This window comes from Hemiscyllium ocellatum, chromosome 26, assembly GCF_020745735.1.
Source record: "Hemiscyllium ocellatum isolate sHemOce1 chromosome 26, sHemOce1.pat.X.cur, whole genome shotgun sequence".
Classification (NCBI taxonomy): Eukaryota; Metazoa; Chordata; class Chondrichthyes; order Orectolobiformes; family Hemiscylliidae; genus Hemiscyllium; species Hemiscyllium ocellatum.
In genome coordinates, this window is record NC_083426.1 from 39,299,650 (window position 1) to 39,314,134 (window position 14,485).

The 14,485-nt window shown below is 39.4% G+C and overlaps 1 protein-coding gene across 6 annotated transcripts in view; it reads right to left on the minus strand.

Moving 5' to 3' along the window:
• The window catches only part of LOC132828420 (tetraspanin-18-like), a 131,486-nt gene extending 118,353 nt beyond the window's left edge, over positions 1–13,133 (minus strand). For all 6 annotated transcript variants that reach the window (XM_060845522.1, XM_060845516.1, XM_060845514.1 and 3 more), the window contains exon 1: positions 12,970–13,133. The gene's annotated coding sequence lies outside the window, so the exon portion shown is untranslated. The remainder of the gene's footprint in view (positions 1–12,969) is intronic.
• Between the last annotated feature and the right edge of the window lie 1,352 nt (positions 13,134–14,485).

Below are 14,485 nucleotides of genomic sequence, written 5' to 3' on the forward strand. Positions count from 1 at the left end.
TTAAGAATGAATGAGTTGATGTCACATACACATACAAGGATTTTGTTTTGCTATCACAGGAGTCCATGGAGGGCTTGAGCAAAAGATGACAGATACCATAACCCTATATCTACATAATTATTTCACTTACTGTCCAGTAGGAAGCAGTGATATGCAGCTGGGCCATCAGAGAGATGATGACAATTACTTCCCTGTTCGGCCCATTTTTAGGGCACAATTTCAAGCTTTTCTTACAGTACGCTCAGTGGCATATGAACCTCTTAATCAGATAAAAGAGAGGTGCTGGAGGGCACCACTATCATCCTACATTTGCTCTGACGAAGTCTACATTGGGAAGCCTGCATTGGATAGTTTTCCCATCCCCACCGCCAATTGAGGCCTTCAAGTGGACAATTAATGTCTATTTAAGGACTTTGTCCCTCAGTTGCTGGATGGGTCTATCAGTGTGTAGGAGGCCAAAATACCAAACACTGTCAGGATTGTCCACAGATTTTTCAGGGAATCCCTTGTTCAGGCATATTAAGTGACCAATTGACAAGCCCAGCATTGAGAACAGGAGCAGAGAAGGTCCTGTCATTTCCCCCTTCCCTCTCCACTGCCCTGTAATCCCAGTCCTGCCATCAGTCACCTTTGGCCTTAGTATGTCCTAGGGCCCTTGGTCCCAGAAGGTCTCCTGCTACCCAGTTAATGACCGAGAATGCACCAAGCCTTCCTAAATAGAAGGAATGGCAGGGCTCTCACTGGATTCCTGAGTAAGAACTCCATTGTCTCCATTAAGTTGTAACAGTGGTTACTGAGAGGCAAATGGGGTTTTCAGTTATGTACTGACAAAAGGGAAGAAATAAATTGTCGATGACTGATGTGTACGGGGATGTGAAAAGGGTTGAGAATTGTTTCTGAACTGCATTGTATTCGTGTCATCAATGGGGGTACTGCTGTGGAATATGGCTCTTACATATGATTTGTAAGAAGGATAGATTGACAACCATCAACAATCTCAAAGTACGTTTTAGACATGGAGAACTTTTGAACCATAGTCACTGATGTAATGTAGGAAAATTGGCTGTTAATTTATGCACAACAAGGTCATGCAATTAAGTACGTGATAATGACAAAGCAAGCTGTTCTCTTTCTGATGCACACAAAAACAGAAAGCACTGGAGATACTCGGCAAGTCTGAAAGCAACTGGGGAGAGAAAATAAAAGTCCCTTCTTTAGAAGAAGGGTCACTGGACTCAAAATATTAACTATATCTTTGATTACCCTTTTTTTTGCATGTTTTATACTTTCTTTATATCATTTCATAGCATTTTTAATCATGCCCTGTCTACTGGATTCTACTTTACACTGAATTTGTGTAAGCCTTTCTTTTAACTTGAAACCCAACTGTCCCTCAGGGTCCTGGGAATTTGTCCCTTAAGTCTCTTAAATATTTTGTGCTGATAATATTAACTACTTTAAAGGGAGTTGTCATATCAAGGTTTCAAACTAAGTACAGAAAACTTCAAAGGAATACAAAATGAATTGATTGCAGTGAACTGGACTGAGCTATAAATCTACAAACAGTGGAAAGGAATCAGAAAAGTATTTGGCTCAATGCAATATCATTCCATACCTTTAACAGGCAAAGACTTCAGCCATGTGGCTAGCTATGGTACAAAAAAAAGGAGACACAGTGATAGTGGATGCACTGGTTATGATGATCCAAGTTTCCTTGATCCATAGCATGGTCGCAGCAACTTGCAAGCTGGCAAATGTGATATCACTATTCAAGAAAGGAAGGAGAGAGCAAACATGGAAAATAGGGCCATTTAGCCTGACATCAGTCATAGGTAAAATGTTATTGTCACAAATGGATTTTAAAAAATAAAATTTTAATCGACATCTATCTGTAGCAACCTTTTTTATATAAAGAGTCCATTAAAGATAATGATGTCTAGAATTATGGAGTGGACTTCGCAATGATCTTAGAAGTTTCTTTAAAGTCCATGTACCTCCTGATGGGTCAAGAATGCTAAAAATTGTGTTAAAAATCTGCCACAGAGGCAAAGGTATCTCCAAGAAAGAAATAATAAACATTAGATTGCAAGGTACACTTATCCTGTAAGATGTGTTCATGGTTTTTCACTTAACTTTTCAGATGGGCTGTTGATAGTAGATTATCTGCAATTCAAGTGTGGATTGCAATTGAGCCCATTTCTCCTTCTCCCAAACAAGATGGCCTAGTCACATGACTCCCACAATGCTAAACCCAACTGCCTTTTCATCGTAGGATTTTGATATAATCAACAATTAAGCAATCAGGGCTGCTCCATTTAACATCTACTAGCAATAGCAAAACCCTAATTCTGGGTTACAAAGGAAAAGTATTTGGCCTGCAAAACTCAGCTAACAACCTCCATTAGTGAGTAAAAAATGAGGTCTGCAGATGCTGGAGATCACAGCTGCAAATGTGTTGCTGGTCAAAGCACAGCAGGTTAGGCAGCATCTCAGGAATAGAGAATTCCTGAGATGCTGCCTAACCTGCTGTGCTTTGACCAGCAACACATTTGCAACCTCCATTAGTGATCCTAGCAAGTAAAACTCCCTTTCACTAAAAAACCAAAGTGGAGGTGATGTTTTGACAAAATTTCTCAGGAGAATTTTGGAGAGATTCTTATAGAAAAGTAATGGTTTGTGACTAGCCAATCACCCACCACCAAAGTGGAATCACAGACTGCTAACTCCAGATTGAGAAGTTTAGACTCCATCTTCAAAGTGAAGATATTGATTAAACTGGTATCCTATTGGTGATTTGAATGCATGTTGTTGCTAATTGATTAACCTCTGTATTCTTTTTGATTTGATCTCTTCTTTTGTATGTCAGTGAGTGTGCCTGTGTGATGACATTCTCTCCCAGTGTCTTTATCTAAGAGTGTGTAAAATAAACTCTACTTTCTGGTTTACCACAATTTGTTGTAAGCCTCATAAGACAAGACTGCACAAACAGAGGAAATAGGACTTTCTTAGAAGTCAATCTTCAATCACCCACTATTTAAAAAAGGACAAAATTAATTCACAATCATGCACAGATGGTGAGAATAAGGAGAGATTCACTGTAAAACTCACATGCTGCCTGCAACACTATCAAATATTAAGAGAAGTCATAAAAAGACTCTTAGAAAATAATACTATAAACAGACAAAGTCAAAATCATTTGTAAAGGTAAAATCATGCATAATGCATTTATCAAAGGTTCTTGAAATTACAACTGATGGGTTAGATAAAGGAGGAAAAGTACCTATTGTATACGTGTATTTTAGGATGACATTCAATGAGATGCCATACAAAATATTAACATACAAATGAGAACACATGGAGTTGACAGTAATATATTAGCATGCATAGAGGATTGTTAAATGACAAGCAGAAAGTGGTTATAAGTGGGGCATTTTCATATTGACAAGATATAGCTGGTCGAGTGCTACGTGGATCAGAGGTGGCCTCAGCTATTTGACAAATATATTAACAACTCAGATGAGGGACCAAGAATAATGTGTTTACATTTACTGATGGTGCAAAGCTAGGTGGCAAAGTAAGCTGTGAAGACATAACGAAGCTGCAAAGAGAGACAATTTAACCAATTGGCAATACAACAGCAGATGGAATATAATGTGAGAGATGTGAAGTTATTCAGTGTTAGTAGGAACAGAAAAACAGAATATATTTTGAAATGCATGAAACTTTTAGATGTTGATAGTCAGAGTATTGCAAAAGTTAACTTTCAGAAAAACAAGCAATTAATGTGGTGAATGGCTTGTGGTATTTCTATATTTAAGAATGTTTATGCCTTCATTGTAGACAAGTGGGGTGGTTTGATTCCCAGCATGAGACACTGTGAGAATTTGATCTGTACTGTGGTAGTTCTAGATAAAAGGATGCTGCACCCATTGCTTTTCCCTTGACTGAGTTTAAGAGTCTATTTCATTTACAGTGGTACAGGCTCTTAAAGAAAATGTTGTTTATCACATTATGTCAATTAGTTATGAGTTAAAGATAAACATTGTTACGGAGACTTTGTAAATGCCTGTGGAAATAGGTCTCCACTCCACGAGATCCTTAGATGTTCTGTCTTATTTCCACCCAAGCGGTGTGACATCAGATTGGGTAGAATTAATGCAGTCACAAACATTAATCCTTTCAGAACCATTAGCTTATTGATATATGCTGCATCTTAAAAGAATCAGAGATGTTATTTCTGAACATTATAGTGTTCAGAAGGGTTCACATAGTAGAGACCACGAGGTTGTTTGTCCTGAACATAAGGGCATGTTCTCAGGATATGGCAATACATGGCTACATTGTGTTATTCCCCCAGAGCACAGAATCACAGAGCACTATTGCAATTTGACAAGCAGATTTGGATTTATGTCCAAACTGAATTGAAACATTTATTTTAGCATTCTGATAACACCAAAAAAACAACTTCATACCAGTTACAACTGTCTGGCACTTAAATTAGCGGCAATGTGACGCAATGTAACACTATTATCTCAAGGTACCATCACAAAATTTGTGTATGCATCAATTTAGAAAATTTTTTACCATATTGTATCAACACAAAAGTTGCAGTGTTAGCAACTTAATGAACTTAAAGCATGGGGAGGTATAAGCAAATACATGTCCTTCATGTGTGAGCACTCTTCTTTCTCCTTTCCCATTATGAAGGCCAGAACATTCACATTTGGAAATGTGTGTACACTTCCTGTCTGCCATTTTGGTACATTAAATACAAAATCCAAGGCACTTGAACATCTTCACATCTCACAAAACATGCCATCTTACCCAGAATTCCATGTTTGAAGCCAGCCTATCAGATTTCTGCCCTATCACAATATGAAAATGGCCGAGATCAAAGCCATGAATGACCCTCTATAGAACTGTGACTGTAGTAAACTATCCATCCTTGTCCTTCTCAACCTGTCTGCAAATTTTTATCATGGTTGACCTCCTGTCATCCTTTAACACGATGCCTCCACCATCTTCCTGGGTAGAAACATACACACTTCATCCCAATATTACCTCCTAATTGAAGCCAGAATATCAAGTGCAATAGTTCCGCTTGCTACTCTATATATCAGGTGGCCCCTAAATATCCATGCTTAGACAACTTTTACTTTTCATTTGTATTTTGGTGTCACCATCTGGAAGCCAACACAAGCTACACTTTCTTGACACCCCAAGGTCTGAATGATTAGACTGCTTATTTAACAGAATTGGATGAGTACAAAATTTCTTCAAAACAAATATTGGGAAGACTGTCCTCAGTCCCTACTACAAATACTGACATGTCACCGCTATCCCTTGCAATTGTTTGTTTGGCCGAATCAGCCCGCTCACACGTATGTTGTATATGAGCTTCCTCCTACTTGCCTGCACCACCATCAAGACCATCTACTTCAATCTGGCTGATCTTGTCTAACCATCCTCCTCTACTCATTAGCTGTTCATGCCATCATCCATTTTTAAAAATATATTTTGATTTTGACTATTCCAGTACTTCTTTGCCTGGCTTCACGTCTTCCATCCTCCAGAAATCTGAATCCATCAAAAAAAATGCTGCCTACATTAGCTGCTCTACTAACCATGTCTGTGTTTTAAAATTTAATTCCTTGTTTCCTTCATTCCCTGGTCCATCCTTATCTCTGCAATCTTCAGCAAGCATACAAACTTCTGAAGTCTCTGGCCCTTTGAAGATCCTTTTATTTAAATAACTTCACCATTCTCATCTGCACCTTTCGTGGCATGAGTTGTATGCTTCCATTTCCTGTCAAATTTTCTTTGAGTAATGCCTTGTGAGGTTCTACTGCTTAAAATGTACTATATAAATGTGAGTTGTCAAATAGACTAAAATTCAGGCGCTTCTTGTTTCAATTTAAATTCAGGTATGAGTCACACTCATTGATTATGGAATCATAAAATCCCTAAAGTGCGGAAGTAGGCCATTTGGCCCATCATGTCTACACTGACTCTCTGAAGAGTATCCCATTCAGACCCAGCTCCAGCTCCCACCTACATTATCCCTGTAACCTCGCATTAATCAGGTCTCACCCACCTAGCTTACACATACCTGGACACTTATGGGGCAATTTAACATGGCTAACCTGCACATCTTTCATTTAGAAAATGCTCCTAAGGCTTTCAGGAGCCTGCACTCCACTAGATCCCAATATGTGCTTCCTTACCCCCACCCGAGTATATTGGGGTCCATTCACTCACTTAATGACCTCAACAGTTCAGCAAAAAATCAGTCCTAGATTCTTAGCCAAACATTTTTTGATCATATGTACCTGTATAAGCTGATGTTTATTTAAAAATAGGCTCAAATCGAAATATCTGGCAGGAATGGGTAGGAAAATCAAAATCTTAGATCTGGCTGAACAATCCACTAATTTATGGAAAAGAACTGCTCTGGTTATGCTCAAAGATTTCACAAGCATCTCCTTTTGAAGAAGCATCTCCAGATTGTACTGCTACACACAGTGATCAGAGCTGATCTCTGCTCTCCTTTAGACCCACCCATCAGTTCACATAACAAGTGTGAATAACTGAGGTAGCCCAACATCTGTAACAGGCCAATAAATGACCCAATCCCAAAGCTGAAAAATTATTAGTTTATAAAACAATACATTAGTGATCGCAGAAATGATCTTAATCCCATGCAGTGAGTTAATGACTGTGCCTTTGTGTAGTTCTTTCTTTGCTTTTAATGTTAGGAAGGAGCATGTAAAGAGAAGCTTATAATGAGAAATAATTTCCTTGGCCAGTGTTTTCTGAATGTGTGCCAATGAACATTATGAACACTTCCCTCGAGAATGTTTTCACTCTCCCCTAAGAGTTTCCAAAGTATATACATTTCTCATCACAAGACTGGAAGATCTGGCATCCACTTCAACATCTGTAACTATTTTAGAATTGCATACAAAACAGTCAGACAGGAAATAGTTTTGAAATGATATGGCAGGAGCAGCACATTTTAGCACCAAGTTGCATAGTTTGTAAAGTTGCTTCTTGTAGCAGGGGCCTTTCAGTGTAGACATCTACACAAACAAAGCTGAAGTTGGCACTTGAGAAAATAGCCCAGTAAAGATTTTAACAAGACATACACTCCACCACTGCTGTCTCCAACCCTCCTGACAACAGTGTCCCCCCCCAAAACACCTCACTCCCATCCCATACCCTCATTGCCTCATGCCCAGATGAGCTAATATTGGGAAAATATGTTTGAAGTGTTTTGCTGCTGGCATGTCTGCATTTACATCTGCATGAATAATGTAGTGGTTTCTTCATGCATTCAGGCAGACTTAAACAAGCATCCTGGAGTACAAACCTTCCATTTTTCACAACTGTCAAGTCTTTCATTGTTGTTATTCCAACATGAGATGTGAGGTTTACTCTCATTTGTTGCCTATCTCTCAATGCACCTGGTGGCTTATTACCATCTGCAGCCTGGTTGGGAAGTGAGGACCAAGTTTTTGACAGTGAAGGGACAGCAATATAGTTTGAAGTCATGCTGATGAGTGGTTTGGAGGGAACTTGCATTCTCATCTCACTGATGCTGTCGTCCTTACAGATGGTAGGTCATGGGCTTGTATAACAATGGGTCAGTGCTCCAAAATACTCCAAATGTCAATATAAGCATTTTTACTTTTATTTCCAAAAAAATGTCCTTTGGTTTAAGAAAAAGAATATGCTTCTACAGGGGGAAAATAAAACTGTATGCATAAATTCAGTGAGTGTCTGGCCAAGTCCTGTGTAAAGTGTCATGCATGTTCCTCCTGTAAAGTGTTAGGGAAACATCAAAAAAGAGAGATTTAACAAGAGATAACATGAGGGTTGAATGTCCAAACCCCCTGACTCCAGCAGAAAGCCATCTCAAGCAGACATGCTTGTTTCACCATTCAGGAAATGTACTGAACAACAAGTTAAAAACTGACTGCAACACTAGCCTGTGGGTTTTATTGGTCAGACGTCCTGGTATGTGGACTGGAGTGCAATGAGAACCACAGCTTTTTAAATACCCTTATTACTGCTAACTTGTAAAACTAAAAATCTCAAAATCTTCTGCTCAACAGCCAAAGTTATTGGTGCCATCTGACAAAGTCTGCAATACCATCTGGTCTGCTCTTCATAAACAATTCAGAGACCGATCTCGATTTGTAATTAATAAACTCCCTCTTTGTAAATTCAAAAATACCTACTTAAATTGGTTCATTTTATAAGTTGAATTGGATCTGGCAGGAAGGCATCCACTAGAGAAGAGAGCCTTTTTAAACTAACCTAATTATGACCAAGTAAGAATGAAGGTGAATCACCAAGGAGAGTCAGTTCATCTTCCTTCAGCTGGGAGCTTAATGAGTTGACATATCCCGTAACAAACTGAGGAACGTTAGCTGGCGTATGGTATAAAAAGGTAGTATCAAATGTGGCTTAATGACTCATCCAATGCACAAGGTACATACTGTTGTCATATAAATATGGAAAGTTTAAAGTGATGCATGGGATGCTGATCAAATAGGCTGCTTGGTTATGGATAATTTTATTGTAGAATCCCCACAGCATGGAAACAAGCCCTTTGGCCCAACAAGTCCACGTCAACCCTTTGAAGGATATCCCATCCAAACCCATTCCCCTACCCTATTAGTCTCCATTTTAGCCCTGGCTAATGCACATAACCTACACATCCCTGAACACCATGGACAAATTCAGCATGGCCAATTCACCTAACCTGCACATCTTTGGATTGTAGGAGAAAACTAGAGCACCCAGAGGAAACCCACGCAAACTCCATACAGTCACCCAAGGCTGGAATTGAACCCAAGTCCTGGGCACTGTGAGGCTGCAGTGCTAATCACTGACACACTGTGCCACTCATAGTGTCAAGCTTCTTGAATATTATTGGAGCTGCATCTATCCAGGTAATTGGACAGTGTTTCATCACACTCCTGACTTGTGCCTTCTAGATGGTGGACAGGCTTTAGAAAATTGGGTAGTGAGTTACTTGCTGCAAAACTTCCATCTTCTGATCTGCTCTTGTAAATATAGTATTTATATGACTGACCACTTGAGTTTCTCATAAAACATTTTACATACTCTTAACCCCAGTTCCAGATAAATAAACAAAAATGAGTATTGCACAACAGGTACCCACAGTTATATTGCACCTTGTGACTTGAAAAGAAAAGGTCACAAGAATCTTCACCAAAAGTCTTGAGGAAAGTAGATGGTCTGACATGAAGAGAGGAATTAAGATTGAATCTGAGTTGAGGAGATGTGTTTTTAAGGAATGTGATAGAGGCAGAATGTCAAGAAGGATTCCAAAAGGAGTCCTTGAGAACAGGTTCTGGGGATAAAATGAGAGAAATGTACAAAAGGACAGAATGAGGAAAAAATAGAGTTTGTGATGGGGGTAATAGAGCTGGAGCTTGCACAGAAAACGTGAGGTATGCCTGCGCAGCAGTTTACAGACTAGGATGAGAGTATTTAATTTAATGTGATGGTGAGCAAACGTAGGTCAGATTGGACTGGGGTACCACCTGAAAGAAATAGGGAGCAAAGATTAATAGATAGTGCAGGGTCAAATATCAGTGGTGGACTGCTGGAGATGACAAAAACATATACAAGATTTTCAGTGACAGCAAAGTTGAAGTAAAGGTGGTGATAGGTGATATCGCAGAGACTAAAGTATGCAGTCATTGCGCTTGAGGTGTTACAGAGCTTTGAGTTTAAATCAGAGCAGAGAAAACTCCAAGTTTAGTTCAGTCTGAGTGGTCCACAGCAGGGTTGAAACAGAACCAAGAAAGTAGAATCTGCAGCTAGAAACGATGATGGCTACAGTCTCCCTAACATGGAGCTGCAGAAGCCTGTAAATTATCAAACACTCAATGCTGACACAGCAATCTGACAGTCTAGGAGTTGAAGGAAAGAGTGGAAAGTTAGAGATGGGTCTCATAAGCAGATGTATGAAAGCTAGTTCCATGCCTCTAGTTTCTGTCACTGTACACAGTATGCAGATGAAGAAATGAGGTGGAAATATGATGTGAAATTTGACACTTTAAACATTTAAAGAGGCTGTTATTTACCCACCTTCTTAATGCAGTGACACCTCATTGCTTCAAGCAGTCACTGGGCAATCTATAAATAGTTAATTATTTAAAATTTATAGAACGTGGGTTGCTGCAGTTGATGGCGAAGAAGAACATTTAATGTTGAATCAAGGAGACAAAAAAGAGAAAAAAGAAATCTGAAATAGAAATTGAAATTACTGGCTCTATGCCAGAAATTGCAATGTGATACCATCTCCCAGCAGTTGGACTCGTCCTTGGATCCTTCAACTCAAACATAATTTAATCGCAAAGATGATGAAAGGGGGAGAGAGACATCACGAGTGTCAGGGGCAGGGGTTGGGGTGATAAATAGATGCAGGTTGGGGGGTGATGGTGATAGGACGGAGGGGAGGGTGGAGTGGATAGGTGAGAAGGAAGATGGACAGGTAGGACAGTTCAAGAGGGCGGTGTCAAGTTGGAAGGTTGGATCTGAGATGAAGTAGGGGGTGGAGAGATGAGGAAACTGGTGAAATCAAGATTGATGCCGTGTGGTTGGAGGGTCACAAGGCAGAAGATGAGGCGTTCTTCCTCCAAGCATTGGGTGGCTTGGATTTGGCAGTGGTGGAGGTCTGGGACTTCCGTGGCCTTGATAGAGTGGGAGAGGGAGTTGACATGGTCAGCCACAGGGTGGTGGGATTGTTTAGTACATGTATCCTGGAGATGTTCTCTGAAATGTTCCACAAGTTCTCTGAAATGTTTTTGGTTCCTCAATGTAGAGAAGACCACATCTAGAGCAACAGACACAGTAAATGAGGTGTTTGGATGTGCAGAAAAATCCTTGCCAGATGTCATTCTCCTGTTCCTTGGATGCTGACTGACCTGCTGTGCTTTTCTAGTGCCACACTTTTTGACTGATGAAAGTGTGAGGAAGTGAGGACTGCAGATGCTGGAGATCAGAGCTGAAAATGTGTTGCTGGAAAAGCGCAGCAGGTCAGGCAGCCTCCAAGGAGAAGGAGAATCGACGTTTCGGGCATGAGCCCTTCTTCAGCAAAGGAATTCCTGAAGAAGGGCTCATGCCCAAAACGTCGATTCTCCTGTTCCTTGGATGCTGCCTGACCTGCTGCACTTTTCCAGCAACACATTTTCAGCAGTGATGAAAGTGTGAGCCAATCTTTTGGCAGAAAGGGAACCAGAGTATCTGGGATTTAGATGAATAGGGTAACCGACAGTATATCTTTTTAACCAATGAGATTTGGGGATTGGGAAATAAATCATGGAAAAACTGAGAAGGATGTGATTTTAATGTTAAATCAAGTATTGAGAAGTGAATAAAGAGAGAGAAATGCAGAAACATACACAGAGAATTCTGGAGAAACTCAGCAGGTCTTGTAGCATCTGTGGAGGGAGAAAACTGGAGATATTCTCAACTAGAGTGAGTTAGTGTTTCAAGTCTAATAAGACTCTTCTTGAGAACCTGCAGTTCTTTCACTGCAGGGAAATGCAGATTGGATTAGAGAGAAAAGAAAGATAAGAAAGAAAATTAAGGAAAACAAGGTTAAGCTTTATATTTGACTTTTTAAAAAATTCTCCACAAAATAATCAACAATCTGATTAAATGAGATTTGCAGTGATTAGTTTTTGCAGTGTCAGAGTTGTTGATTGGCAGTAATTAATAAGTCTAACACTACTGTAATGGGTATTTACACTACAATGCCTAACTACCTGTAGCAGGTTTAGTCTGTATCTAGCATTCAAATACAGAGACATTCACAACATTCAATGCATTTCAAAGGTGAGGTTGATGAAGAAATGCCATTTTCATAAAGTTAACAGCAAAGTGAAGCAACTTGACTGCTCACAATCTGAAGTCACTGTACGTTTTATGGAGAAACATTAAGCTCAATTAGGTTTTCCATTATTTCAACAATATGTCTTCACTCAGTAGGCTAATCAAGACCACAAAAACAAAGGTTGCATTTCTACATGCACCCATCGTATTCATAGAGACACAGAGAGCTATGGACTATCTGGTGAACATGGACGCACACAGGAAAAAAGGATTTGGGAAGGAATACAGTTAGAAAGTTTTTTTTGTTTTAGGAGACTGATGAAAGCAAGAAAGAGGGTGACAATGAACAAGATAGAGAGGCTTCTCCAGAGAGCATTAATACTGTGTTTGAAGAAGCACTGCCGTTGCGCTGAGAGGAAACAGACAGCAATAACAGTGTGCAGAAGGCACAGAGCATTATTTAAAGTAATGAGAAAGTCAGCACGGGCCATGATGGATCAAATTACCTCCTTTTTTGTTTGTAGATTCTACAATTTTATATGGCTGGAGGTGATTGCAGTAGGCAGCAGCAGTGAGTCCATGGAATGATTTGCAAGTGAGGATGAGGATTGAGGGCATATAAGCCAGTGGAATTTGACAAGAATGGAATGATGTAGGTTTGGGCTACAGCAAATATCATTTTAAGCTAAACATTCTCACCATCTAGCCCCTTTAAACATCCATTTTGCAATTGTTCTCAGTCCTTAAAACCTTACTTCTTTGGGATCTTGATTTGAAATTATAAACCTTTGGAATTGAACGCTTTGAATTGTTTAGGGTCAAGTTAGGATACAAACATACAGAAGCAGATTTATAAAAAATAAGGGGCTTGGGTTGCAATGTCTAAGAAATTTTTACTTAAACATCTGTCTTCTGTTACACTGACAGAGGAAATGTCTGATGGAGGTATCTATAAAAAGTTTCAGTTTGCTTTTCACAAGCTGCCTACCCTGTCCCACAGCAGCAAGCTTCCCATTCAGCCACAACAATGAGTATAAAGTTAACAAATACACACAATCAACAGCTTCTGGTGAGAATGACAAACATTCAACTCACCTGCACAGTTAGTTCTGTTAAACTCAGGCCTCCGTTGTACGTCAGATTTCTCTTGGCACCTCACCGTTTGCCTGTATGTTCCACCAGTGCCTGAGTTCATCTGTGCCATAACTGGCTCCAACAGCATCTGGGAAATCAGCAGTGCCATAAAATAGATTTGTTTGGCCTGCTCACTACTGGGATAGTGTGGGGAAGGCACGTGATACAGGAAATGATTCAGTGCAATTCCAACCTCAAAGAAATGACTGCAGAATTCAACTATTCCTTAGCTGTGATATTAAAGCAGACACATTTCTTAAAGCAGAATACTTTGCAAACAGGATTCCAGACTGTGGTTCATTACTACTGTCTTGATTCCTATTGACTGTGGGATATGAAATAACTGAGCACAAGCTGAATGGAATAAGTAATACCAATGCCAAAAACGACATAGCCAGTCACTGAACTGAACATGCAATTTACCTTTGTTTAGCAGCAGGCTCAGTTTTAAGATTACTATCTTGTCCTTTCTCAGCAAGAATAATATGGATTGGCACTTTGGTCTATTTTTAATCTATTGAATATTATAGTTTTCCCCAGCTTACATTGTCTGAAATATAACTGTCTTTAAAAGTCATATGTGCTGAAGCTGATCTTCTGTGTTGGTGACTGGCCAGATAAGATAAGAAAGTTGACTATCTATTGTAGAACTTGTTCAATTTTTGACAAGTGGAATCACACAGTGGGAGAGTGTTGGTTGTTTCTACACCAAGTTTGCACTTTGGGAGGAGCATTTATATGACCCCTGTCCACTTCATTAAGTTGAATCTATTAACCCCTGCTCCAACTTCATACATTGTCACATCTATATGAGAAAGTGTTCTTCTTAATTTAGTTTTGCAGAAATATTTGATATGACTCTGTGATTTGGTAGGCTATTTCAAAGACCAGGTGAGTAAATTAGATTGAAGTTAAACACACTGGGAAAAATACTAATTTCTGGTGATAGTGTAATTCAAACAGTATCAGATCAGCCGCAACTGTATCCCTCATCCAAAACTCATTGTGAATGGATCCAATTTTATTGCTCAGATTGAATAATCATAAAGTTTAAAACGATTTGCACTGTCACAGGCTAATATAAAAATTATAAAGTGAGCTCTAAAAATACAGGGAATGCACAGCAGGCCCATAACAATTAATTGGACAGTGTGTACCTTCATCATGTCCAGTGCTGAAGACAACGCTACTCCTGCTTCAAGTTCATATATCATAGATTTGTGTGTCATGCGAGCGTTATTCTTACAGTAGTTTTGCATATAAGTTTGACATAATCATGTGATTCAGTAGCTAATTCAAAGGGCAATTAAGAGCCAATCATATTGCTGTGGATCTGGAGACAGATATTAGTGGCACATTTACAGTTCCGTAAAGGACATTTGGGATCCAGATGGTTTTTTTGCAATTATAGGTACTGGCTTTTTTTCTTGATAGCTTTATTTAACTAAATTTAAATTTCCCAAATAGGTGTGGTGAG